The 26,403-nt window shown below is 52.5% G+C and overlaps 1 long non-coding RNA gene across 2 annotated transcripts in view; it reads right to left on the bottom strand.

Moving 5' to 3' along the window:
* Nucleotides 1–26,403, bottom strand: part of LOC109548167 (uncharacterized) — a 98,644-nt gene that overhangs the window by 52,081 nt on the left and 20,160 nt on the right. For both annotated transcript variants that reach the window (XR_002174181.3, XR_002174180.2), the window contains exon 2: nucleotides 12,158–12,249. This is a non-coding gene — a long non-coding RNA (uncharacterized lncRNA). The remainder of the gene's footprint in view (nucleotides 1–12,157; nucleotides 12,250–26,403) is intronic.

The following is a 26,403-nucleotide window of genomic DNA, read 5'->3' as shown; positions in this document are numbered from 1 at the left end:
AAAGAGACTTAGAGAACTTTCACCTCAATCTTCAACTATCCCTTGACCATATGAAAAAGGAAGAAAATCCCACTGCCAGGACCCCTCCCAAGCTCTGCAGGGAGATCTCCCTGGCATCTCAAGTCAGCCAAGGAAAATGGCCAGTGCCTCCCTGGACCTCCATCCTCAAGTCTGAGGCAGGCCCCCGGGTGTCAGTGTGGGACAGAGGGGCTACTTCAGCCCTGCCTCCCCAAGGGGTGAGGACAGGATGGCCCAACCCACTGGCCACGTCAAGCACAGGGGGCTGGGGGTGAATGACTTGAGCCTGGGGGGCTACACACAAAGGGAGTCTTCATGATTCACAGCAACAGGGTAAATATTTAGAAAGAGAAGCTCTTTCCTTAGAGGGCCAGCGTTTGTCTTCCTATTCTGACTGAAAGGATTCGGTCAGATAGGAGTCTGTTACAATGGGAAGGGGAACAGGGAGCCGCAGAAGCCAGACCAACACTGCGGCCTAAATAATGGAGGTGACCCAGTGGCGTGGGGAGAGCTGCTGGTCCAACAACAGGGTAAGGAGCCTCTGCCGGGATTCTCCAGGACACCCCCGGGGGGCTTTGTACATGCCCTGCCTTCAGCTGTCCCATAGGGCTGGGAATGGTGCCCAGGACAATCTCCATGCATCTTTCTCTAGAAGCAAATATTCTCAAGGCTCCAGAGGATAGAGAGGGTCTGCGCCCACTCCTTAGGCATATCCCAAGCCCCTCTTCCAGCACACATAAAGCCTGTTTCCCAAAAGGGGCTCCAGGGTCCTCCCCTAGCAGCTGGCAAACAATTCTGGGTGGTTAAATTCCTCCCATTCCTAACTCTCCACCTCAAGATGTTCATGACCTGGTTCTCAGAGGGAAAACCTTTTAAGCCCCCTCATGATTAGAGGCCCTTAGGGTCTCTTCAGGGATGTAAAGATTTGTTTCAGAAATAAAGGATTAAGTTCCACCTGTCCGAGTTGATTGGGAAGACCAGGCTCTCCCCGTGCCTGCCTTGGCCTCTGCCTTGGTGGATACCAAGTCGAATGGTGACTGCTAGCAGTTCCCGCTCCAACTCACCAAAGGGAAACAATCATATCTTGAAGCCTGAATCAGCCAAACCTAGTCATGTCTTGAAACAGACATTCTTTTATCATAGCCTGACCCTGACTTGCTGGCAAGAAATAGGGTGCTAGTGAGGCCCGCCCTGCCCCACAGATCTCCCAGCAGAGCTCCTGGTTACGGAGAATGGGGTCCAAGTCTTGGGTGGCTCATGGAAGACAGAGGTAAGCACTCAGCAGAAACACCCTCGGCAGTCTTGGGCTGTCTCATGCATCGCTGTATGACCCCTGCTTTTCTGCTACTGGTGGCTCTCCATGCAAGCTGTGGTTTCTGATCTGATTAAGGTCCAGCCATCCATACTCTGCTTCTATGGGGCAGCATAAAAAGTGAGGAAACCAACATGACAGCAGATGCAGACCACTCTCACCCCACCTGCCATCAGACAGTCCTTCCAGTTCAGGGGCTAGGACACTTCTATCGCTACTTCCTGGCACTCTGGAATAACCCATTGGCCCTCCAGCTCAGAGAGTCACTGTCCAGTCTGCCAAAGGACATTTGTCTCATGTTGGGCCACCCTATATCCATTAGCCCATCTAAATAACACTTCAGTTTATTTTAGGGTTATTGTCACTAACCAGCTTGATATAGTGTGGGTGAAATGACAAATCCAGATGTATCTGGACGATACAGGGTCATCTACAGAGCCAGGCCAACATGTGCATAAGACCAGCCAGTGATCCCTCTGTAGACTCTGAGTCCTTAGCCAGTGGCGTAGACAGAGCATGCACTGCCCAGACCGTCCCTGAGTGTCCTATCTCTTGTCCGCTCCAGATCCCAGACCACTGCTGCAAGGGGTGGGTATTGGCTATAACAGATGTGCTCTCTGTCCCCAACATTAGTAGCACAAGGTGCACCCAGTAATCCCCCTCTGAAGAGGGCTGGACAGTGAAAATGGGGAGATGAGTGGCGGATGAAGTGAGGGAATTGGGATGAAAGCTTTAGAGAGACAAATCACATCGGCTGGGCAGCCACTGGGGCAAGGGAATTGAAGTCACCAGCATGTGCTGGCATTCATGTAAATCAGCCAGGCCACATGGGCACCAAGTGGTGGCTTGATGTGAAAAGGACCAAAACCCACATGGCTTCTCTCACGGTCCTAGAAGCCTTTTAAACAACAGTCACAGCACCTTAGGTCAGCCAGCCTCTCCAAGGGTCAGTACTCAGGCCCATCAACAAGTTTCCTAAACACCTACTCCATGCTGCTCCCTGGTTTAGGTGCCTCACCACTGACCCCACCCCTGCCCCCAGGAACCGAGTTTCATCGGTCCTGTAATCATACCATGAACGTACACATAGATGCAAACTGCAATGACAGCAAAGAGCAAGGGAGGTGACCTGGTTTGCGTAGTGTGTGTGGCCAGGGAAGATAGGAGAACATTTCAATCTTAGTTTCCCCTGACTTCTGCAGCCTCCTGGAGTGGCTCCACTTGGAAGTACTTGTGGCCTCACAGCCCCTCTAGCCAAAGCTCCCTCCATTCTCGGCTCCAGGCATTCTTGGGAGCAGAGGGCACTTCCGAGGGCCTTCCCTGGGTTCCCAAGGCTGACTTCCTGACAGGTTAGGAAATGGACTTATTAGGATTTCATCCAGTTTTTCACCGCCCCCTCTCCCCACCCCCTGCTCCCATCTGTGTCACTAAATCAACACTGCCCTCTCTCTGGCCTAGTTAAGTGGTCCCTAATGAGGGGGAGTTCTGGCCTGCCTGCGCTCTGGCAGACCACGGAACCCTGAAGCACCTGGCCGCCTGCACTGCTCACCTGCAGCCCTCTCAGATCAGGGTGAGCGGTGGGCACAGGGCGGCCCCCACCCAGACCCAACAGGGGCGGGAGGCCCAGCTCTGGATCTGTCAGTCACACCGGGTCCGCAGCTGCGCTCTCCGCGGCCCCAGCGCGCTGCTCCTCGGAGGGAGATAAACATCGAGAAATCCAATCCAGCGCGGCTTCAGAGATAAACAGATGTGCCGGCGGCCATCGGTCAGGAGATAACGCCCCCGCCCCGCCCCACGCGCCCGCCCGGCCCTGCACCTGCCCAAGGCGACCCGGATGCGCCTCTGGGGAGGCACGGCTGCGTCCCCCCAGCCCGGAGGAAAGGTCTCCAGTACCACGGCTGGGGGTGGAGTTAGAGAAGAAAGAAGTTGGGTTTGTAACTCATAACAGAGCCTAGCATTTGGTGTCAACTGCCACGGTTCGAATTCTGGCTCCGCCACTGTTTGATGAGAGGTAGCAACTCTGAGCCTGGAAGTTCTCATCTGTAAGCTGGGATAACCGCCGGTACCACCTCATTGGGTTGGTACCTTTGACATTAAAGGAGGTCACACAAAGTAAGCCTCAGTAATTAGCGGTGGCCAACATTACCCAGCCTATGATCCGGGTAAGCAGTCGCTGCGAGCCCTCTTTTTGGGCATTAAAGGGGCCCCAAGGTGTTTGAGGTGGTGGAAAGGACTGTGGCCACACTCAAGACTCCTGCTCCAGGAGATGAGCCGTTGCATTACATCTGGAGCTGGGATCTACTACGTCCTTTCATGCCATGACCTGTGTTAGGCACATAGGTCTGAAAATGACAGCTCAGGTGTGATATAGCAAATGATGACAAGTGAAAGTGACATCATGGTGGGAGAAGGGAGTCGGGAAACAGAGAGGGCTGGAGTGGGGTTCCGTCAAAGGAGGGCTTCTCCTTCCCAGGCACCCAAGGCTCCAAAGTCTCTCACACCTGGGCACGAGGGAGATTTCCCTGCCTAGACAACTCATTCACTCTGCAGACACCTGGGGAACCTGTCTCAAGGGCCATATCCTGTGAGGAGTGAACTATGGCTCCTGACCTCATGGTAAAGCTTAGGGACTCATCCGGATCAGAGATGACTGCAGACTATACATCTCCTGGCTTGCCCCTGACGCCCAGTTTCCCTATCCTTCAGTGAGGCAATCATTACCTCAGCAACTGGATTACAGGGACTTCCCTTGAGGTATGAAGGGCTGATGGATCTCTGGGGCTATATCTAATGTATAGTTTGATTTCTGTCCCTGAGGCTACCAGGCCGGAAGTTAGGTGAGGGTAGGCACCCCTTCTCCCACCTCCCCCCCCCCAGAAACGCCGGCCTCAGCAAATGGGTAGTATGGAAGTAGTACACACAGCGCGAGGAAGAGGGTGAAAAAGGAAGGGGCCATTCCGGGCTCAGCCAGCACGTTTGTCCGCCCTGCACTCAGCTGCCTCGCGCGCCCAGAGCACAGTTCGCGGGCTTTGCATGGGACGGAAGGGCCAGCCCCAGACTGGAGGCGTTGGCTGCTTAGCCACATGCTGGGGACCAGCGGCAGAGCCCGCACCTAGGCTGGCGTCGTTTGGTGGCCCTCCTTACTCCGCCCGCCTGCGGTCTGGAGATCCCGACAAGGTCTTCCGCAGGCTCAGGAAGCGCCGGAGCCTCTAGAGTCGCGAGGCCCACGCGGTCGCTCAGGACGCAGGGGTTCCGGGCGAGTCAAGGACTGCGCCGGCATGCCCGCGCGCTTCTGCTACCCAGGTGAGAAGGAAACGCCAGGCCGTTCGCTTGGCGGCTGGCCCTGGGTCTCCGAAGGAAGCTGAACGCCAGAGTCTCCGTACGCACAGGGGCCGGCAGGGTGCACGCAGTTCTCACCTCCTCGCGGAGCGCACAAAGGGCGCGGCGACGCCACCGTGCGTACTAGCTAAAAGCTTTTGAGTCCCCTCGGAGCAGTGTGATGCCACTTTGTTCCCAAACGGCCCGAGCGCGCCCTTTCATGCTATTGTGCGCGCCGCGATTTAGCCCGGCCTTTGTGGGCCTGAAAGGACCGGCGGCCTTTCGGGAGCCGCATCCCCACGGCACCGGCTTCGGCAGCATCGCGATCAGAACCGCGCCCGAGGTGCGGCGTCCCCAGAGCCACTGCACCCTCCAGCCCGTCTTCCGTGCGCGGCAGCTGGGGTTGATGGCACAAGTCGCTGAACCAGAGCAGCCCTCAGCCTCCCGCTTCCGAAGGCTCTCGCCTCCTCCGCCCCCCTTCCAGCCAAAGCGAAAAAATGCGTGCAGACCTTTTACCTCTACTTGGAAGCAATTGGACTGGGTTTAAAGGGCTATTGAGGGCTGAAGAAGCAGCCTCTTTTTGAATAGCTTTGTGCGATGTTTGCAGAGACATTTGCATCTGTTTGCGCTTGGGGAAAAGGCCCTGAAGGCTCCGGAGCGAGAACGCCTGAGGATTGTTTTGTGTCGGCCTCCCCCGCCCCGCTCAGCTCCGCGCAGGCTGCTGTCCTGTCCTGCGCCGAGCAGAGGCACGCAAAACCCGCCCGGTTCAAAGATTGGGCGCCCTCGCTCTCGGCCCACTTTTAAACAATTGCTGTTAACAATGCAATTTTAAGCAGAAAATCGTCTAACTAGATTAAATCCACATAACATTAAAAACCAGAGGGGAAAAAGTCCGCATGGGCATAGGAGTGCGGACGCCTAACAGGATAGAAAGTGTGAAATGCATGCAGAGGTGGAGCGACCGGCAGGTGCCCCTGCCTTCCTCTGACTGGACAGGGGCTGTACAGCTCGCCCAGCTCCAACCCCGACGCCCCTTGAGAGGAAGGGGCTCCCGGGGGCGCAGGCGCGCGAGACTAGTCTCCCACCTATAAGGACCCGGGGAAGGGTAGTGTGTGCCCGAAATCAGGCCCTCGGCTCCCCAGCATCCCCGCCTTTCCCCAATCCGCCCGCGCTCCCCGCCTCCCGCTGCAGGTCCTTCGATCTAACACCGGCTGCGCCCTCCCCTCCACCCCCCCCACCAAGGGTGAGGGGCGCGGACAAGGCTGGAGAAACCGGAACGCCCTCTCCACTCGCGAGACTGAGCAGACAGGCTCTTCAATGGAATCGAATGAAAGTCCGACCTTAGAAAGCCCCATTGCTATGGCAGCAGAGTTCCCTGAAAGCGACAAAGACCAGAGCCCCTCCCTCCCTTCTCGGCCCGCCCTCCGCTCCCCTCCCCCCGCGCTGCCTAGAGCCACGCTCGCAGCGCGCTCGGATGGGTTAATCACTGTAAAAACAAAGAGATGAAAGGCTCTCCAATTGGAGAGCTCTCGGCGGCCTCTTCCCCAGCCTGCGGGAGAGGAGGGGGCCGCTCTGGCCGAGCTTCCCTGGCGAGGCTGCCCCCAGCCGGGTGGAAGCCACATCCCACCATCCCCAGGCGACGCCGCCCACACAATCTGGCGCCTCCCGAAGGGTCTGCGGAGGCTGGCGGAGGGGGACAGGCCGTCCCCCGCCACCCTCCGACCTGCAGCCACAACCCCACAAAACAGACGCACAAAGCCTTGGGCTTTTTCACGGGCTCTAAGGATATGTTTGAAACTTGGGGGCCAAAAATCCCTAACTCTAAAATACAGAACAACAGCAAACCCCCAGCAGACTGATATTAATAAACATTTAATTAATTGTCGGTGATACGACAACATTGTTAGTCAAGTGTAAATCAACTACAACTCGTGTAGCTCTATAAAAGTAAAATTTAATATAGGATCTGGAGGCATTTTTTATCTTTGATAGGACGTGGGGTGGGGCTCAGGGAGAATTTTTACAGGCTTAAATTAAAGGTTTCCTTCTAAACTCCCGCAGGGGAGCCAGGATGGACCCCAAAGCTGATAGGTCCCTATTTATTCTGTGACTGGGGTACCTGGCCTTGCCTTGCACCTCACCTCACCCCCACCCCCATCCTCTCAGGCAGACTGACCCGGACCCCTTCAGTGCAGCTGGAGACCCTGGAAGCAGGGCAGGGACTTGTCTGGTCACTTTGCCTATCAAAGACCAGGCAGGGATGAGCCTGTGGTCTCTGGCTGGTGGTCCTTCCTTCCACCCAGTTCTGAGTTTCGGCCCTTGGAGAGGATGGGGCAGTTTGGAGAAGGAAGGGCATAGAGAGACTAGTCTGCAGAGGCCTCAGGGTCCAGGGCTTCAGGAAGAGGAGGACTTCCCAGAGACTGGCTCTGAAGTATGAGGAGAAATACCCTGGGCTCTTAGAGGAGAGGGGAGACTAGTGCTGGTCTCGGAGCACTGCTTCAAGGGACAGCTTGCAGTAACTCACTAGAGCTAATTGAAGGCTTTTTTTGTTTAAAGACTGTAGATCCAGGACCAGCCCAGCAACCAGCATCATCTAAGCCAAGTGTCATCCAGTCTCCTTGCTTTGTTATCAAATCCCCCAAGGCAAAAAGAACACCACCCACTACTCCCCACACTTATCACCCAACCCGATTCACTTCTTAAAGCTCCTGATTTAGGGTCAAGAATAACAGTAAGAAAAATCTCTTCCCTTTTCTGGGTCTCAGTATCCTCATAATAACAGTAACAGATTCCTGAAAAGTTTTGTGGACAGTGAATGGGGAGAGAAGTGGGCAAGAAAGGGCCACCTCTGGGCTGGGCGAGGCCCACTGGATGTCCCTGGAGGTGTCCCGGAGGATGCCTGGGGGTGGGCAGTGGCACTACCTGCATTTCACAGTTGGGACAGTGTGAGGTCACCCGGGATGAGACAGCTCTGCATCCCCGGCCCTAGCACACAACCATTTGCCCTTTCTGGCAAGGCCTCCAGTGAGAGAAATGCCAGGGAGGGAAGTTTCATTCTTGGTGAGATTTGCTCCCAGCCTGACCCCTATCTCTTCAATGAAGTAGAGCTTTCTACTCTCTTCCCATTTCTCTCTCTGGGGACTGCCATCTGTCCCTGGTTGCCACATCCCTCACTGCTGGGGAGGGGGGTTGACGAGCCCCACTGGGAGAGGGCACAGCATGGGCCCCCCTCCACCCACTCTGTGTCAAAAGACTTCATCAGGGATGCTGCTCAATCCAGCCACTGGATCCACTTTCTCTGGTTCGTGTGCTGGGCCTTGCTGAGTCCTGGGACCCTCTTTGTGTCCTGGACGGAACACAGCCAGGAACCAAGCCATCAGAGTAACATCTCCTTCTGCCTTTAAAATCCGTTTTCACATCTCCTATTTCCTCTCCTGGGGATGCAGGCTTTCCTCATCTCCTCCCACCCTTCTCCAGAGAAGAATATAATGGGGATTAGGGTACAGTCTTCTGACTCTTGGGAAGCATCATGCCCAGGGCCCAAGGCCAGGGGAGCCTAGAACATGGCGCAGCCACACCCCTTCCCAGCCTCCTGCCCCAGCCCCTAGAATCTGGGAAGACTCAGGTCCCCTCCTCTGGGAGAAGGTCAAGTGGGCTTCCCTTTCTATACCCCTCCCCACAGGACCAAGGAGACAGTAGCATCCCTCTTCTCTGCCTGGTCCCAAATCACTTTCTGAAATGGCCTGAGATCGCAGAGGAGGCCTATTTTACAGTCACGGGAGCTTTCGATGAAAAGCTCAGGCTCTGAATCCAAGATCTGGCTCAAACCCAGCCCCACCCCTGACCTCAGTGGGCTCATTTGTAAAATGGAGATAGTAGCAGCGGCCCTCTGTGGTGCTGTCCATAGGAGTAAATGCCGTAAAAAGTATTTGTCACCTGCATGGGTGTAGCCACTCCACAAGTGTCAGCAATTGTTAGCATTCACCATTGGGATTCTCATCCCCTCCTCCCACCCTGGGCTGGAAAGGGACTTTGCCAAGAACTTTGAACATCACCCCCAATGTGCCATCCTCTCTTCTCCTTGGTATTTTTTTTTTTTTTTTTTTTTGCGGTACGCGGGCCTCTCACTGTTGCGGCCTCTCCCGCTGAGGAGCAGAGGCTCCGGACGCGCAGGCTCAGCGTCCATGGCTCACGGGCCCAGCCGCTCCACGGCACGTGGGATCCTCCCGGACCGGGCCACGAACCTGTGTCCCCTGCATCAGCAGGCGGACTCTCAACCACTGCGCCACCAGGGAAGCCCTCCTTGGTATTTTTATAATGCTCTATGGAGGACTCATCATGTTGCAGACACTGCCTAAGTGCTTTCCCATGCTTACCTCATTGACACTTCATTATTACCCCAGTGTAGACATGGAGAGCACACAGAGCAGCCCAGAAAAGCTGAGTGACCTGCCCAAGTTTCACAACCAGTGATGAGCCTGGAATTGGTCCCCAATCCTCCTGCCTCCAGAGCCGTGCTGTGAAGCCCGCCAGGCCCCTGGTCATCCCTCTGTCCAAAGCTGGTGCCCTACCTCAGGCCAGCTGCTTCCCTCCTACCCACCAAGATGGGAGAGGGCAGGCCTGGAGGAGCCTGAGGCCTGGACCCAAGCACCCTGGAGAGGAGGTGTGAGCACTCCTTGGAATGGGGACAGAAAGGCCCTTGAGGGGAGCGACCCATGGAGTTCTTTATCTTCCCTTCATTTCCTTCTCCTCCGTGTCTTGCCCCCAGGGCGCTCATCACAAGTGTGGCCTACTCGGTGCTTACTACAGTCCCCCACACCACCTCTGGGCCTGCACAGGTGGCAAGGATACAACCTTCCTGATAGGTACACCTTGGTGCTGTGCCTAACTGGTCAGAGGCAAGAATATCCCCACACCCCCACTGGAGGGACTTCTCCGTGTTCTCAGGACAAACCAGCCCCCTAATGCTTTGATCTCACCTCACTAGTGGGACCCGATGGACTCCGGCCCCTCTGAATCAGAGCCATCCAGATGGGCAGGTGGGAGAGGCTGAGACTCCGCTTCGGGCTCATCTCCCTCATTTCTCCATCAGAGTCTAGCAGGGTCTACCTTGATCATTGAGATCCCCGGGAAAACATGTTATAGCCCCTGCAAGAATGCTGGTCAGGGCCAACCATCTCCCCTCTTATCCACCTTGCCTCGCCTAACTTCCTCTCACTGCCTAAGAGCAGAAATTACATTTTAGGACTCGAATGTTTCAAGACAATGAACCATCTGCCGTTGACTGTCAATCAAGTCCAAGCTCCTTATTGGAAAGATGGGGAAAGGGAGGGCCAAAGAGGCAGTGACTTGTCCAAAATCAGAGCCAGAGAGTTAATAATGAGAAGCTGGGCCATGGACCATCCACACCAGGAAGATGGTGCTTCCTTAGTAAATGAATGGTCATTCCCTGCAGGCCTACCTCTGCTCTAGGTTTCAGGAAAATACTGGTGAGATACTTGTCTCAGGGCTGATGGGTGACCTTCTAGGGTGAAGGCTTAACCCCTCTTAACCTTTGATCTCTGGCCATCAGTCCCCTCTTGGCCTCAACTCCTTCTCCCAGGCTAAGTGAGTACAAATCTGGCATCAGTCTCCACGGAGGCCACCTGGGGGGACAGAGAGGCCAAGAGGCCCAGTAGGGACAGAGCCCCTTTAAGCCGATCAGCCTTGCCCCAGTGGAGGGAACCCCGGAGGGAGAAAGGCAGCCATCCCCAGTAGGATAATTGCTGCAGGAGGGAAGAGCTGGCCCAGGCCCAGTCTCCCATGAGGACCGCTCTGTCCACATTCCCCAGACCAAAGCCCACTCCTGGGATGTGTAAAATGCTCCCAGGACTCGGGGGAAAGAAGCTGGGTTTAAAAATCCCAAAGGCCTATACCAGACTCCTCCAGGAGAGGTCCAGGCTGAAGAGGGCTCCGCAGAGCTGGGGACTTTTAGCCTACTTGAAAGAACAAACAACTTTCAAGTGCTCTCTGGAGCACCTATTTCATTGCGAACTCTTGTTATGCTAATGAAAGATCCTTCTTCTCTATTCATTAGAGCACATCTCCAAAAGACCTCCTTGCAGCTACTGTGTGTCCACGTGCTTTTGTATGTGAGTGTCTTAAGAGTCAAATGGGGCTCCAGAAAGCAGGGCTTGTGCGTCTCGTACCCCCGTCAGTATTCGCCTGAATTAGACAGGACGGGAAAGGGCGATCAGCAACACCTCACCTATTGAGAAGTCACTTCAAAGAAATTGGCCCTTTCTGGGAGCAGCACTGAGAAGCAGCCAGCAGGGAAAAATGTCCAGGCTGCATAGGGTATGTTGCCAAACTATGCCTGGGACCTGGTGGATCGCAGAGTGAGCCCGGGAGTCAAACAGACCCCCGGTTCCAGTCTTGGCGCTGCACTCACAAGGTAGGATACCTAACCCTGCTCTGGACTCTACTTCCTCGCCTGTCAAATGGTGAGGATTCTTGTAGAGGCTAGGTGCTTGCGAAAGCATCTGGCACGGGGTCTGCACGCGGCAAGCAAGCCCTCAGGAGTGGTCTCCACTGTGGTGGGTATTGCCCTGGTCCCTGGCTCAGCACACAGCCAGAGACACGAACCCAGGATGGGCAGGTTTGGATGAAGACTTTGGAAAGGAGGCCCCTGGCTAGTTATTGGATGTGTGGCTGGCTCTCGGTGACCAATTTGGATAAGCGCTCAGGCGGGCTTGATAGATTTTCTTTTTGGAAAAGTTAAACTGGTTTTTTTTTTTTTATCTGAATGGAATGCCCGATAGGGGCAACTTCTCAGAAAATTTAAGAGTGCAGAGTAGATTCCTGACTTTCCTCTGGACGTGGCAGTGCTCTATCACTTACCATGCATGCCCATGGATGAGTGACTTGGTGCTAAGAACTGAATTGTGTCAGCCCCACCCCCAAGATTCAAATGTCCCAAGATTCATATGTTAGAGCTCTAACCTCCAACTTGACTGTATCTGGAGATAGGGCTTTTAGGAGGTAATTAAGGTTAAATGAGGTCATAAGGGTGGGGTTCTACTCCGATGGGTTTGGTGGCCTTATCAGAGGAGGAGAGAATAATATCTCTATCTCTCTCTGTCTGTCTCTCTGCCACGTGATGACCCAGCCAGAAGGCAGCTGTCTGCAAGCCAGGAGAAGAGCTCTTGCTAGGACCCGACCATGCCAACACCCTAATCTCAGACCTCCAGCTTCCAGAATTGTGAGAAAATAAACTTCTGTTGCATAAGACTCTCAGTCAATGATATTTTGTATGGCAGCCTGTGTTGACTAATACACTTGGCCTCTCCATGCCTCAGTCTCCTCATCTGTAAAGTGGGGATAGTAATAACACCTTCTTCACTGAGTTGTTGGACACATTAAAGGAGCTTAGCCTGGTTCCAGGCACCATGGTAAAGGTTGGTAAAGGCTCATACTTGTCATCTATCACCATCATGATCATCCTTCCATAATGAAATGCGTCATACTCACTATAATTTTAGACAACCCTGGTGCAGACCCCATACGAAGCAGCAGTCTAGAGAAGCAGGACATCTCAGGCATCTGGGGTCATAAATGGCTTCCTGGAAGAGAAGAACATAAAATCATTTTTCTAGTGGCTTTGTTGGCCCACCCCCTCCCTTGCTCTTAGGGGTGGGGAGGGATCAGATTGGAATAAGAGATGGGTAGCCAGCAGGAGGAAACAGCTGTAAGCTGGGGCTCACCTGTGCCCCCTTCTCTCCCCCGCCTTACCTCAGCCCATTCTGGGGCCACACAGGGGCAGGATACTCACACAGAGCAAGGAAAGGGCTGTTGCCTTGGGGAAGAGAAAGCCCTCAAGAGCAGGCCACTGATCTCAAAGGAAAATAATGGGATTTTCTGGGATTCACACTGATCCCCATAGGAGAAAAGCTTCTATTTGCCTTTTTTTAAGCCGCCAAACAAGAAACTAAAGCCTCTTTCAGCCCTGAGTCAGGGCTGTCCTTTCTGAAGTCCTTATTATCCCTGGGGCACCGGCAGAGCAGGCCCCAGCGCCCAGTCCACCATGCAGGGAGCTTCCCGCCAGGCAGAGGCCTGCCCGGTCTCCTAGCGACCCACACCCCACTGGATCACAGGCACTGGCACCTTGACCCACAGCGCATGACTGTGGCCTGGAGCAGGCCTGGCTCCCGTCCTTGATCTGCCCAGGGACATGTTTCCATATCTAGGAGCAAACACGTGAAGCAATAGCTCTCTAAGCTGCCAGATGCCACACACACATCCCTCACCCCAGCTACCCGACAACGATGACAGGGATGATAACAGTCACCGTAATAACAGAGCGGCTAGTTCTTGATTCGTGTGATGCTCCAACCACCTTGCCTCGGAAGATCTCAATGCCTGGGAGGACGACCAGCCTTCACGCCCAATTGCTGTTCACAGCTCCAGGCCTGCCTAAGTGATTCCAAAGGACCTTCACCTCTTGCCACGTGAGTGTGCCCCTCATCGCCACACTCTAGATGGGGTCGTTGTCTGTGACTGCTCCACCTCTGAACCTCACTCATACATTCACACACACTCATGCCCACATACTCACACACTGCCACAAACACACACACAACCCAAACTCAGTCTCCGGCCTTCTCTCTGGCCAGCTCCTGTACCCTCCCTTCCCTGGACGCTCTTCCACCCCCCACTGCTCTCTACACCCCTGGCTAACTTCCTCATATTCAACCAAGTGAACCCAGTCTCCCCCTCCCGACTCCAGCCTGGTCCTCTTCCGCCCACCACTCACCATCCCAGGAACCTCAAAGGCCTCCTCCTCTCCTCCCTCTTCCTCTCCCTCTCATCTTCCCTTGTAGATTTGACTTCCTCAGCATTTCAGCTTAGAAACTGAACTACATTCCAGTGCAGTTCAGACTCCACACTGCACTTGGAGATAAAGCCAAAATGCCATTTTTTGAGGTGCACAGGCACACGACTTGAGACTTTCTATCTTTCTAGCACCAGCTCCTGACTTTGCCCTCCAGGTACACACACACACACCTGTGCACACAAGCGTAAGTATGCTGCTGTATTTCAACACTGTGCTCTGCATTTCAGTCCCCTCTGTCTGGAAGGTCCTTCCCCCTCCTCTGAGAATGGCCAGCCCCAGTTCATCTTTTAAGACACCTCAGGTGCCACCCTCTCCAAGAAACCTCTCCAATCCCCACCACCACCTCCTTGTGTCATATGTCTGTGGTAGAGACTGCCAGGTGTCTTTTCTTCTCCCACAGTAACAGAATTTTTAGCTCAGTAAATAGTCGAGAGAAAAACTACATTTCCCAGCCTCCATTGCAGCTAGATGTGTCATGTGACTAAGTTCTGGCCAATGGAATGTAGGCAAAAGTGACACATGCCAGCCTCCAGGAACCTTTTTTAAGAGAGCACTGGAGTGTGCCCTTTGCCTCTTCATCTCTTCTTGCATCCTGCTACCTGGAACAGTACTACCCTCTTAGATAAAGATATGAAAGCCACAGGCTAGGAATGAAAGGAACCTGGTTCCTGAGGGTTTAATGGAGCAGAGCTGCCACATTAGTCATGGATGGAAAACCTAGAGAGAAAAATAAACTTTTACCTTGTTTAAGCAACTCTTGCTTTGGGTTTTGTGTCCCTCCACATAGTGTCTTTTTATGGTGCTCACTTGATATCACAGGCCTATTTCTATCACTGTACCCATCACATTGTGATACAGCCACTTTTCATGGGTCTCCCTGCCACCACTAGACACTGAGCTGCCTGAGGCCAGGGGTTGTATCTAAGGTAACACTGTGTCCCCACACTCCACAGCATGGTAGGCATGCAATAATGAGTGGAAGAGCAAATGAATACATGATGATTAGACAGGCAGATGTGCAATGAAAGCCTTGCCTAGGGAAGGTAACTGCTCAGTGCAATAGTACAGAGGAACTGCTTCTAGCCTCAGTTTACACGCCAGCTCAGATCTGCCCACTTGCCTTGCTTTCTGGCTTGCCTTGTCCTGATGGCTGTTTCTGGTGCCTCCTGTCACTCACAGCATGGCCAGACCTCACCCCTTACCCGGGGACTTCCCACCCAGGCACACTAACCAGGGCACTCCCCCAGGCCTGTGAGGTTGCAGGCTACAGGTGGGCACACAGGGAGAGCTGCTGCCGTGTGCCTGCTCGCCAGCTCACCCAGCATGTCCACCCCAAATGCAGACGTCACTGCTGCTGTCTTGGGATGTGGCTTCCTTGGTGACTGCTGGAGGGCCAGGCCAGGTAGCACAGCTCAGAAGGACACAGGAATTGATGCTCTAACTCCCACGAATGAGACAGAAGCCAGCGGACAAATTTTTCTTCTCCTTTCCTCCTCAGGACTGTTTGAAGACCCAGTAGCCTCATACAACCTCTCTGCAGATGTCTGGCAAGACCAAGAAGCCAGCTGTGCTGGGAACATGCCATGGCCAGCTCACAACACTCTTCCTTATAGTTGTTCTCCCTCCTTCCCTCTCTCACTCCCTTTTCCCCTTAGTCCTGCTTTCCCGGGATTGAACTCAGGAAATGTCAGCACTTGAGTTTTGTGCTCTATTTTCTAAGGATACCCATAGGTATCATGCTTGGGGACAGTGAGGGATCTGGTGTGGTCAGAAAGCAGAGGAGTGACGTGCTATGATGTTGGCAAAGTCAGTTGGTACTGGGTGAGACACTCAGCAGAGACTGGTTGCCAGGCTAGGAGTCTGCTTCCTTTTGAAGCCACTTGGGTACCACGAGGACCATGACAACCATCACTAGGTAGATGTCTGTATTGTCCCTACCACAACCTGGCCAGAAGCTTCCCTTACCTCCTCTCCTGCCATGAAGCCCAAAACTTTCATGATGCACAAGTGTGGGCAGAGAAGACTGGATATGCCACAAACAAGCATTCCCTTTGGCCTACCATCTCACTTTTAAGAAAATATGCTACAGGTCTATCCTCATATGTGTGCAAAGTTGAACATATAAGAGATTCAAGCCAGGCCAATTAGATTCTATTCCAGGACCTTTGCTGGAATTAATGAGAAATTAACAACCTCTTTTTCCTGGGAAGGTTTAGCTCATAGGATATAAGCCTGGAATAGATGGTGGCTGTCTTGCCTTCATCTGGGGAGAGCCTGTCTGAGAACAAAACCATACAGAGAGGAGCAAAGACAAGAAAGAGAGAGAGAGAGAGAGAGTGAGTGAGTGAGAGAGGAGAGTGGGGGAGAGAGTGAAGAGAGGGGAGTGGGGGGGAGGGAGAGGGAGGGAGAGAGAGACAGAGAGAGAGAGAGAGAGAGAGAGAGAGAGAGATGGCTGCATAGGAACACCAGGATTCTGCTGTTGAAGTCGAACTTAGACTTTTCAGCTACGTGAACTAATACATTCCCCTTTATAATGAAGCCAGTTTGCATTAGGTCTCTATCATTTGCAAATAAAAATGCACCCATCAGTCCACTGTATAAGGACGTTTATGGTGGTATTGCTGTAACAGCACAACAGTGGCACTCTGTAAATGCCCCTCCTAGTACCTTACTTAAATGAACTGAAGTATGTGCACATAACAGGACTATGCAGCCATCACTACGGACCATGTGATGGTCAGAGGGGGATGGTGGGAAGGCCTCTGCAGACCTCCATTAACCCTTTCAGGGCAGGATTAGCTCGAGCCGGCCCCTCCCCCCACAGATGCTTTCATCCCACTCGTTCGGTGACAATGTTTGCTGCCCCCACCCCCAACCCGCCTTCAGCCCCAACTTGGTGATGACCCCTGAATGCTTGGAAACCCCAAACTTCTGCTCCCAAGGCATGCCTTCCCAGGAAGCCCAGCGTGGCCAGGCTGAAAGCCCAGGTTTAGCATCTGAGATCTGTGGGTTCAAACCCTAGATCCATCACTTTCTGCATCTGTTCATTCATTATGGTGGTTAATTGAGTGTCTACTGTGTGCCAGGCAGTGTGCTAAGACCTGGGAATAAAGCAGTGAGGAAAACCAGCACAGGCCCTGCCCTCATGGAGCTTAGAGTCTGGTGGGGAGAGAGATCTTTTTAACAGACTGCATGGATTTTTTGGTGAATGTCTTACTAGTACAAGGGCCACAAAAGAGAGGTACAAGTGCTGACACTGCTGTGGGTGGTGGAATTCTGACCTGGTCAAGGGGACAGGCTACTCGGAGGAAGGATGTGTGGGAGCCCATCTGGGAAGAGTGGAGCAAAAGATGTTCTACTCAGCAGGAACGGTATGTGCAAATGCCCTGTGATTCAGGGGAAAGCGTGCCATACTAGGGGCTGAAAAGAAGGCCAGTGTGTTTCTAGTGCAGAAAATATGAGAGAGAGTGAGGTGAGAGATGACATTGGACACGATGGAGGGACCAGGGCCATGGAGAGCCACTGGCGTAGGGGGAAGGCAAGGCAGGGTTGCCCAAGATCAGCTTTTTTTTTTTTTTTTTTTTTTTTTTTTTTTTGGCGGTACGCGGGCCTCTCACCGTTGCGGCCTCTCCCTCTGCGGAGCACAGGCTCCGGACGCGCAGGCTCAGCGGCCATGGCTCACGGGCCCAGCCGCTCCGCGGCATGTGGGATCCTCCCGGACCGGGGCACGAACGCGTGTCCCCTGCATCGGCAGGCGGACTCTCAACCACTGCACCACCAGGGAAGCCCAGCTTTTGTTTTTAAAAGACCATTCTGGCTGTGGACAATGTAGGTATGCAGCCAGCAAAAGCCACACACCTCAGAACCTCAGGCTTCTGCTCCGTTAAATAGTAATGGTCCTACTCCTGCCTTTGAGGTCATTGAGAGGGTTACATGAGCTCCTGTGTGAAGCATTTAGCACAGTGCAGGGCCCACGGTAACAGCCCAACCAATGAGAGCTGCTGGCATTGGGGACTGAGGCTGTCCTGAGTTCCTGGGCTGGGCGGGTAGCAACACTGAGAAGTGGGTCCTGCTCACAGGGTCTCCAATTCCTCATTTTATTGAGTGGGACCAAATGATCCCCAGAGGGCAGATGCTGCTGCCATGGCTTCTCCAGGGAAGGAACTGGAAGCTTTCACTAAACAGCAAGTCCCAGAGATGAGGACCTGGGTCAGAAGCTATGACCCACAGGAAGGCCAGGAAGGAAGGGAAGGAGGGAGAGGCTGGGAGGGCAGAGGGTGTATGGGGTCTTGGTCTCTCTGGAGAGGACTGGCCTCCTGTGGAGATACGGTTCACACAAGCCTCAATTCAGGCGCAGGTAGGGCAGGGCTGTTACCATTTTGCAAACAAGGAAACTGAGGCCAGGAAGATGAAGTCACTTACTCAGAACGACTTAGCTGGTGAGTGGCCAGGGCAGGCTGTGAGCCCAAACTGCTTACTTCCAGAGCCTACAACCACTGAGCCAGATTCACACCAGCAAGGAGCGGCAGCTGTCCCCAGGGAGGACCAAAGAGGCTAAGCGGGAAAGGGGTGGGGGACAAAAGGACCAGGCCGACCCCACACCTGCCTACACTGTCCTTCTTAAGGCCTGACTGCTCAGCTGGCCTGGCTGCCTGGGCAAGCGTATCCTTTCAATTCCTCCTCTCCCCAACCCATGTCGTTCTGCAGGAAGCCCTGCTCCTGACACCTGACAGAACAGAAGGCTTCTGGGAGGTGGTGTCAGCGGTGCTGAGCCTTGAAGGATGGGCATGAGTCAGCAAGGGCATTGCAGGTAGAGGCACATCAGATCAAAGGGCTGGAGGCAGGTATGGGAGTTGCACAGCAGGACTGAGGTTGGAGAGCAGCCTGGCTCAGCAGGGATGAAGGGTGGGCAGGAGAGGGGGTGCTGGGAGACGCTCATGGTGCCAGTTCATGGGGGACTTTGTGCAGCAAGCTAAGGAGCTGATTGTTCATCTCATAGAAGATGGTGCATGAGCAGAAGACTCATAGGATAAAGGTGCCTCCTTATCATCTAGATGGGCTGGGGGAGGGGGAAGCAGAAACCAGGTCATTGCCTTGGAGGCCCATGGGGGCAGGTGCTTGCCCGGCAGCTGGAGGGCGGAGGTGACCAGGCAGGTTCCGAAGGCTTTGGTCCTGGTCCGCCCCCCTCTCAGCAAAGGCAGCTCCAAGGCCCGATTCTGACCCAGCTAGCTCCCCCGCTGATGGCTTGTGCCCCCTCTCCCTCCGTAAGGCTAATCAGTTTAGAATGGTAGCAAAGGAAGACTCCAAAACTGCAGGGCCCTCACTCTGCAGCTACAGATGAACACGTCCATTAAAAGCCAGCCAAGCCAGACCTGACATCCACACTCTCACTGGGTGAGGATTTCATTAAGACATGGTGGGGAGGTGGCAGGGGAGGCCCCACCTTGAGCTGATCAACCTCTAGGTCAACCTATTGTTTCCAGCTCAGACCAGGGGCTTGAGACCACCGAGCACACTGGAAGCAGCAGGGTTTCTCAAGGTGTAACAGAATCCCTTCAAAGGGGGAGGCTGGCTTGCCAAAAATGCCCACTCCAGTGCCACTCTTAGAGATGGACCCAGAGGTCGGCCTTTTTACACATTCCAAGGATAGGTGCTGATGCCCATGAATGTTTGAGAACTACTGCTTTGGTAGGTTGTGAAAGCAGTGTAGTGGACAAGATGATCGGCATTTTTAACAATGGAATGAAATGGAATATAACATCAGAATAGAACATACCGGAGGGCATTGCATAGAGGAGGAAGAAGTATTATTTTGTGAAACTTTTGCTTTAGTAATATATCTGTGTGTGTTCGGTTGCTATGAAAAAAAAATATATATATACACACACACATACAGTTGACCCTTGTACAACACAGGTTTGAACTGTGTGGGTCCACTTCTATGTGGATTTTTTAAAATAAATACCTACTACAGTACTAGACAATCCGAGGTTGGTTGAATCCTCAGAACCTTGGATACAGAGGGCTGACTGTAAAGTTATACGTGGATTTTCGACTGCCCAGGGTCAGCACCCCTAAGCCCCACGTTGTTCAAGGGTCAGCTGTATATATATTTTACTGTGAGTTTCGGTTAAAAAAGAGGGTTTGAAAACCTCGCACCCACAGCTCTTCAGCAACAAAGAGGGGCCAGTGCCCGCTTCATGGATGTGCCCAGCGGCGAGGCCTTACCACAGCGGTCCTCCAAGGCTACTGATCTGAAGCATCCTGCGCACTGGCAGCCTCCCCTCCCCTGGAAGTCATCCGCACACAGCTGGGAGGGAGCTGCTCCTGGAGGCGATGGCCCCATTCGGGGCCCAGGCTGGGACAGGTGTTGGAAGGGGGACCCCAAAAGAGACTGGAGCTGGGGTTTGTACTGAATGCAAACACAGGTCCCCCTTGTCCACTTCCCAGCCAGCCTCTAAGTCTGGGGCAACACCAAGAGGTCAGCAGCCACACATCCGTACCTTCCAGAGCCCACTGCTTGCTTGGGAGAGAGAGAAGTCAGCTCAGGAAAGGGCCTGGGCACACCACAAGGTGCAGAGCGGAGGGAGGAATGGATGAAGGGAAGGCCTGGGCCGTGCAGGAGGGTGGGTGGGCAGGCAGGCTGCCTTCCCTGTGCCACATTCCCCAGGCCTTGCAAGGCCACCCATCCCTGCCCTCTCTGCCTTGGAAATCCCTTTGAGCTCGAGAGGGCAGATGGGGGTCAGAAAGTGATGAGCCCCGGCCCCAGCCTCGTTTGAAATCGAAGGATCCTGGGCCAGGGGCGAGGCCTGTGAGGTGGGGTCACCACCTCCAGGGCAGCGGCATCCTCTGGCCTGGGCCAGCCCGTTGCTAGGGCCCCTCTTCCGAGGCATCAGGTTATAGGGCCGCGTGGAGCAGCCCATCTGCCGGCTAACTTCTCACTTTCCTCCCTAAGGCTGCCTGTGACCCGGCTCCCCAGGCTCTGGCCCGTGTGTAAAGTGGCGGGGGGCCTTTATTCCCACCGAGCCCCTTCTCAGCAGCTCGGCAGCCAAACTGCTCTTGGATTACATTTTGATGAGTTTTCAATTTAGGCCCGCAGACAAGGGAAGGGAGGGGATGGGGGTGACGGGGTGGAGGCGGACGGGGGCGGGCAGGGGAGCCGGCGGAATAAATGCAACAGATGGGTCCAATTGTGCTTCCCAGGCAAATGAAGGAAGACATCTGTAGCTCCCGAATACTGGTGGTCTGAAACGCAATTAGCCCTCTGTGAAAGGGGCCCCTCGCAGCCCCCTTGGCCAATCCCCTCCGAGGCACTGCTCACGTTACAATGGCCTTGACCACAATCCATTGAGCAGAAAAAGGAAAAAAAGAAAAGAAAGAAAGAAAGAAAGATTAATCCAGGGGTTGCTGGGCGGTGTGGCTGCAAGGAGAGTTGCTATGCTGGAAAGGAAAGGTTACTTACGTTTCTGCTTTTCTCTTTCTTGCTTCTCAATATATTTACCACAGGTTCTTATTGAAGAGAAGGCGGGAGGGGAGTGTCTTAATTTTGGGCTTGGGGAGGCTATGTGGGCTCACATCTTGAGTGGTTATGAATCTGCAAAATTGCTCAGAAACCTCAATTTTCGACTGACTTGTTTGGAAAATAAGGAATGAAGACACGAGTCCCTGTGGCTGAGAGGGGGTCCCACCTCCCGCCCCCCTGAGGGGTGAGAAAGTTGTTGTGTGATAAGACCTTCTGCCCTAGATCATTATAATGGCTGCTGCGAGTTCCAGGGACCTGTGCTGCACAGTTGGACACGTGAGTTCTGCCTGGCTCATCTGAGGACCTACCTCTTTCCCACTCTCGGGAGCCCAACGGGAGAGCTGGGACAGGATCAGGGCCTCCTTTGTTGGCGCATTTACATGATTGGTGCTGCCTGGCAAAAAAAGGGGGAGAAGCCCAGTACAATGGTGCTCCAGGGCTCAGAGCCCCTTTAAATTACCCTCCTGGCTTTGTTCCCCTGGCTCTCTGATGGCGATCAGTGCGGTAGCAGCTCTGCCCAAGAAGGTGAAAGGAAGTCCACATTCTGGAGACCCGCCCCCCCCCTGCCTTGGGTGTCTGTCGCCTGCGCCCAGTTAGAGCCATCAGGTGGCAAGCCTGGGTCACAGGCGCCCCTCCAGGACACGCACTCAGCAGCTCAGCGCTGCCCTTATGGATAAGAACCTCTACAGACCACAGGCTAAGCGGGCATGCTCCTGTTTTTTTGTTTTGTTCTATTGCGGTAAAATATACATAAGATTTACCACTTTTAAGTGTACAGCGCAATGGCATTAAGTACATCACACTGTTGTGCAACCGTCACCACCAACCATCTCTAGAACTCTGTCATTATCCCAAATAGAAACTCTGTACCACCAAGTACAAACTCTGTACCACCCCCCTTCTCCCTCCCCTCAGCCCCTGGCAGCCACCCTTCTACTTTCTGTCTCTATGAATTTGACCACTCTTGGTACCTCATCCAAATGAAAGCATCCAGTATTTGTCCTTTTTGACTGGTTAATTTCATTTACCATAAGGTCCTCAAGGTTCATGTTCATGTTGTAGCATATGTCAGAACTTCCTTCCTTTTTAAGGCTGAATAATATTCTATTGTGTGTGTCCACATCATATTTTATCTTTTCATCTGTTGGTGGACATTTGGGTTGTTTCCACCTTTTGGTTATTGTGAAAAATGCTGCTATGAACACGGGTGACAAGTATCTGTTTGAATTCCTGCTGTCAATTCTTTTGGGTATATACCCAGAAGTGGAATTGCTGGATCACATGGTGATTCTATTTTTAATTTTGTTTTGTTTTCCTTTTGTTAGTTTTCCCTTTTTACTCCAAAAAGGAGGCTCCAGAGAGATGAAATATCAGTTCAGTCCCAGGAAGATGCAGTTTAAAGACCATCCTGATGATGACGTCTAATAGCCTTAGGAAATGATGCCTGGCTTCATGTTAAATTCAAGCCCCTGGTGTTTTCGTTTGCTTTAAAAATCATGTGTGATCCAGGCCCCAGGGTTCTCTGCAGAACTGGCCAGTTATCGAAGCTGGATTGGGGCCGGCTCAGGGCTTCATCAAGGTCTGCTGACTCCAGACCCTTTCTCTTCCCAGGTCAGGCTAAAGATGTATTAATCATTCAGCAGTTTGGAGGTTTTTGTTGTTGTTGTTGTTGATTTTTGGCTGCGTGGCTCAGCATAGCATGCAGGATCTTAGTTCCCCAACCAGGGATCGAACCTTCGCCCCCTGCAGTGGAAGCGCGGAGTCCTAACCACTGGACCACCAGGGAGGTCCTGTTGTTGTTATCATTATTCTCATGTGTGTTTAGACAAAGTACTAGATATTTGGACTTAATTTTTTGAAGCTTCACTAGCCAAGTGCTCTAAGATTCAGGAATTTCCTAATTAGTCAGCATCTGGTGCATTTTGGTTAATCAGGGAAGCCAGGCTGAAATGCGTTGTCTGTGCTTGTGTGACTATCTTCCTGAGAATTCCCAGTGTTTCTCCCATGGGCATATATGTCTTTCCCATTCCTAAATCCCTGTAGTGGCAAAGAATCAGTTTGAAAAAGTAGGGACCACCCATCCCTGATTTCCTTGGATGACCTTGATTTCACGTACTATATTCCATATGTCATTCCCATGAACCTTCTGTCCGGTCCAGAAATCCTAGTGTGACATCATCCAAACTCTCTCTCCTATCCTGGAAATAGGACAAAAATTTTCTGTTGAGCCACAATCCCCAGAGTTTGTAAAAGGAAGTTGCTGGACCTAAAACTCTGAGAATCACGAGAGCCCGAGGGATGTGAGGGAACGGCCCCCTCTCAGGAATCTTTTCCCAACTCTGAGCCAGTTCCTCCAACAAGGGCATGAAAATCCCCAAACAAGTTCTGTCTCAGGACATCTTGGAACAGGTCAGTCAAGCCACACGATTGCCTATGCTCAGGGCTTGGCACTGAGCTCCCTTCCAAGTGCCAACTGTCCCTACCAAATGACCTGGTCCTTCCCCCCACTCCCCAGCAAGGCTAAGCTCTCTATTAGAAATGACACCCTGACCCGACCCAAGTCAGATGTAAGGATCCAGTGGGATTGGCTGATGAGACCAGTGTTCCGGAGGGAAAAGGCAGAGCTGTGTACCTAACAGACTTCACCTGAGGTCATGCACGTGGGGTCATTTCTGCAGGAATCCCCAGGGCTGGTTCTGGAGTATCCCTCACAGAAACTGCAGCCCAGGTCTTGCCCACAGCTAGAACTGGCCAGGAGAAAAGGGAGCCCTGACCAGATACAGCCGTCCTCTCTCCATGAGTGGGCCGCACCCCTGGTCCTCACCATGGGAACCTTTCACCCACTCACCTGGAACAAGACCCCACCTCCAGGCACAAGCTGCACAGGGGCCCCTGGCTTTGCTTAGCACCAGCGTCTAGAATTGTGTCTGTTGTAATTGAGATACAAGGAGCCCTATGTGCAGGCTCAGCTCATGCATCTCCAGCACTTTCAGTCTCAGGAAGCACTTTGAGATGCAGCCCCCAATTGAAACTACAACCACTCAGAGAGCCGGGGAGGACAGTCAACACTCTTACTCCATTCATCCATTACTTCCCTTTATCAAGGTCATACAATATGCCAGACTCAGTTTGAGGCACTGAAGATTGAGCAGTGAACAAAGCAAGACAAGGGGCCTCCCCTCAAAGAGCTTACCCTCCCGGGGCTTCCCTGGTGGCGCAGTGGTTGAGAGTCTGCCTGCTAATGCAGGGAACACGGGTTCGAGCCCTGGTCTGGGAGGATCCCACGTGCCGCGGAGCAACTGGGCCCATGAGCCGCAACTACTGAGCCTGCGCGCGTCTGGAGCCTGTGCTCCGCAACAAGAGAGGCCGCGATAGTGAGAGGCCCGCGCACCGCGATGAAGAGTGGCCCCTGCTTGCCACAACTAGAGAAAGCCCTCGCACAGAAACAAAGACCCAACACAGCAAAAATACATAAATAAATTAAAAAAAAAAAAAAGAGCTTACCCTCCCTTCAGAGGGCAAAGAGTCAGTAAGCAATTAAATATCTAATAGGACTGTCAGGTAGTGATACATGTTGTGCAGAAAAATGAAGCAGGGTGTGGTAGAGACTTCTGGTGCTCAGCCACTACCACCCTTCTCTCTTTCACGGAACTGGGCACAGGAGAGGCTCACATTCCCCCTCCCCTTGCAGTTGGATGGAGCCATGAAACTAGTACTGGCCAATGAGCTATGAGTGGAAGCCATATATGCCACTTCCGGGCTGCAGCATTTAATTGCTAGTTCAAGGCTTTATAGCCCACCTTCCCTCTGTTATGGCGACCCACAATGCTGCAGTCAGCCTATTCCCTGAGGGACGATGAGTTATGATCACCATAGAGCCTAGACCAACCATCCTTATTAAAACACAATCAGGGGCTAGAACAGTGGTTCTCATATGTTTTGGTCTCTCAAAAATTATTCAGAACCCCAGAGACCTTTTGTTTATGTGAATTTCATCTATTGATGCTTGCCTTTTTAGAAATAAAAAAAGCAATATTTAATTCATTCTAAAATAACAATAATAGAGGAGGGACTAAGATGGAGACCTTGGAGGCTCCTGGACTTCCCTCCTCCCATGGACACACAAAATGTAGAGCTGTGCACGGAGCAATTTCCTCTGAGAGAAATCCAGAAACTAGATGAGTGACTACTACACATAGACTGAGTGACAAAATAACCACATAGAAATGGGTAGGAAAGACTTAGACGCACACTCACCATAAACCCCACTCCCAGCAGAGTGCCATACAACCAGGAGGGAACTCCCAATCCCAGCTTCTCCCTCAGGAGCAAAAGGTTTGGACCCCACATCTAGTGTTCCAACTTTTAAGACCTCTGCCTGATGGATGGTTTGACTACATACTTTACAAGCAGCTGCCTGAGGGTCCCGCTTCAAACCAGCCTCCATCTAGGGGCTGACTGTGATCCTCCTCCCCTTTGGGACACTGATGGGTCCTGGCATGACATCAACTACAAGGAGCCACCAAGAAAAAAGTAGGCTGCTTGGACAATCACAAAAACCTCAGATAGCCAAAGCAATCTTGAGAAAGAAGAATGAAGCTGAAGGCATCCATGTCCTTATTTCAAACTACATTACAAAGCTATAGAAATCAAAACAGTACAGTATTGCTGTAAAATAGTCACATAGATCAAGGGAACAGAATAAAAAGCCCAGAAATAAATCCAGGCATATATGGGCAATTAATTTTCAACCAAGGAGCCAAGGATAAATAATGGGGAAAGGATAGTCTCTTCAATAAATGGTACTGGGAAAACTGTATATCCACATGCAAAAGAATGAAACTGGGCCAGTATCTTACACCATACACAGAAATCAACTCAAAATGGATTAAAGACTTAAACATAAGACCTGAAACCTTAAAACTCCTAGAAGAAAACATAGGGGGGTTAAGCTCCTTGACATTGGTCTTGGCAATAATTTTTTTGGATTTGATGACAAAAGCAAAGGCAACAAAACCAAAAATAAACAAGTTGAACTACATCAAACTAAAAAGCTTCTGTACAGCAAGGAAATCAACAACACACTGAAAAGGCAACCTGTGGAATGGGAGAAAACATTTGCAAACCATGTATCTGATAAGGGGTTAATATTTTTAATATTTAAAACATGCAAGGAACTCACACAACTTAATAGCAAAAAATCCAATTAACCCAATTTTAAAATGGGCAGAGGACCCAAATAGACTTTTCCCCAAAGAGGACATACAGATGGCCAACACATACACAAAAAGGTGCTCAACATCACCTAACCATCAGAAAAATGCAAATCAAAACCACAATATCACTTCCCACTTGTTAGGA

The sequence above is a fragment of the Tursiops truncatus genome, chromosome 3, assembly GCF_011762595.2.
Source record: "Tursiops truncatus isolate mTurTru1 chromosome 3, mTurTru1.mat.Y, whole genome shotgun sequence".
In the NCBI taxonomy this organism is placed as follows: domain Eukaryota; kingdom Metazoa; phylum Chordata; class Mammalia; order Artiodactyla; family Delphinidae; genus Tursiops; species Tursiops truncatus.
The sequence above is the reverse complement of the archived record's forward strand: the minus strand, read 5'-3'. Positions and strand labels throughout refer to the sequence as shown.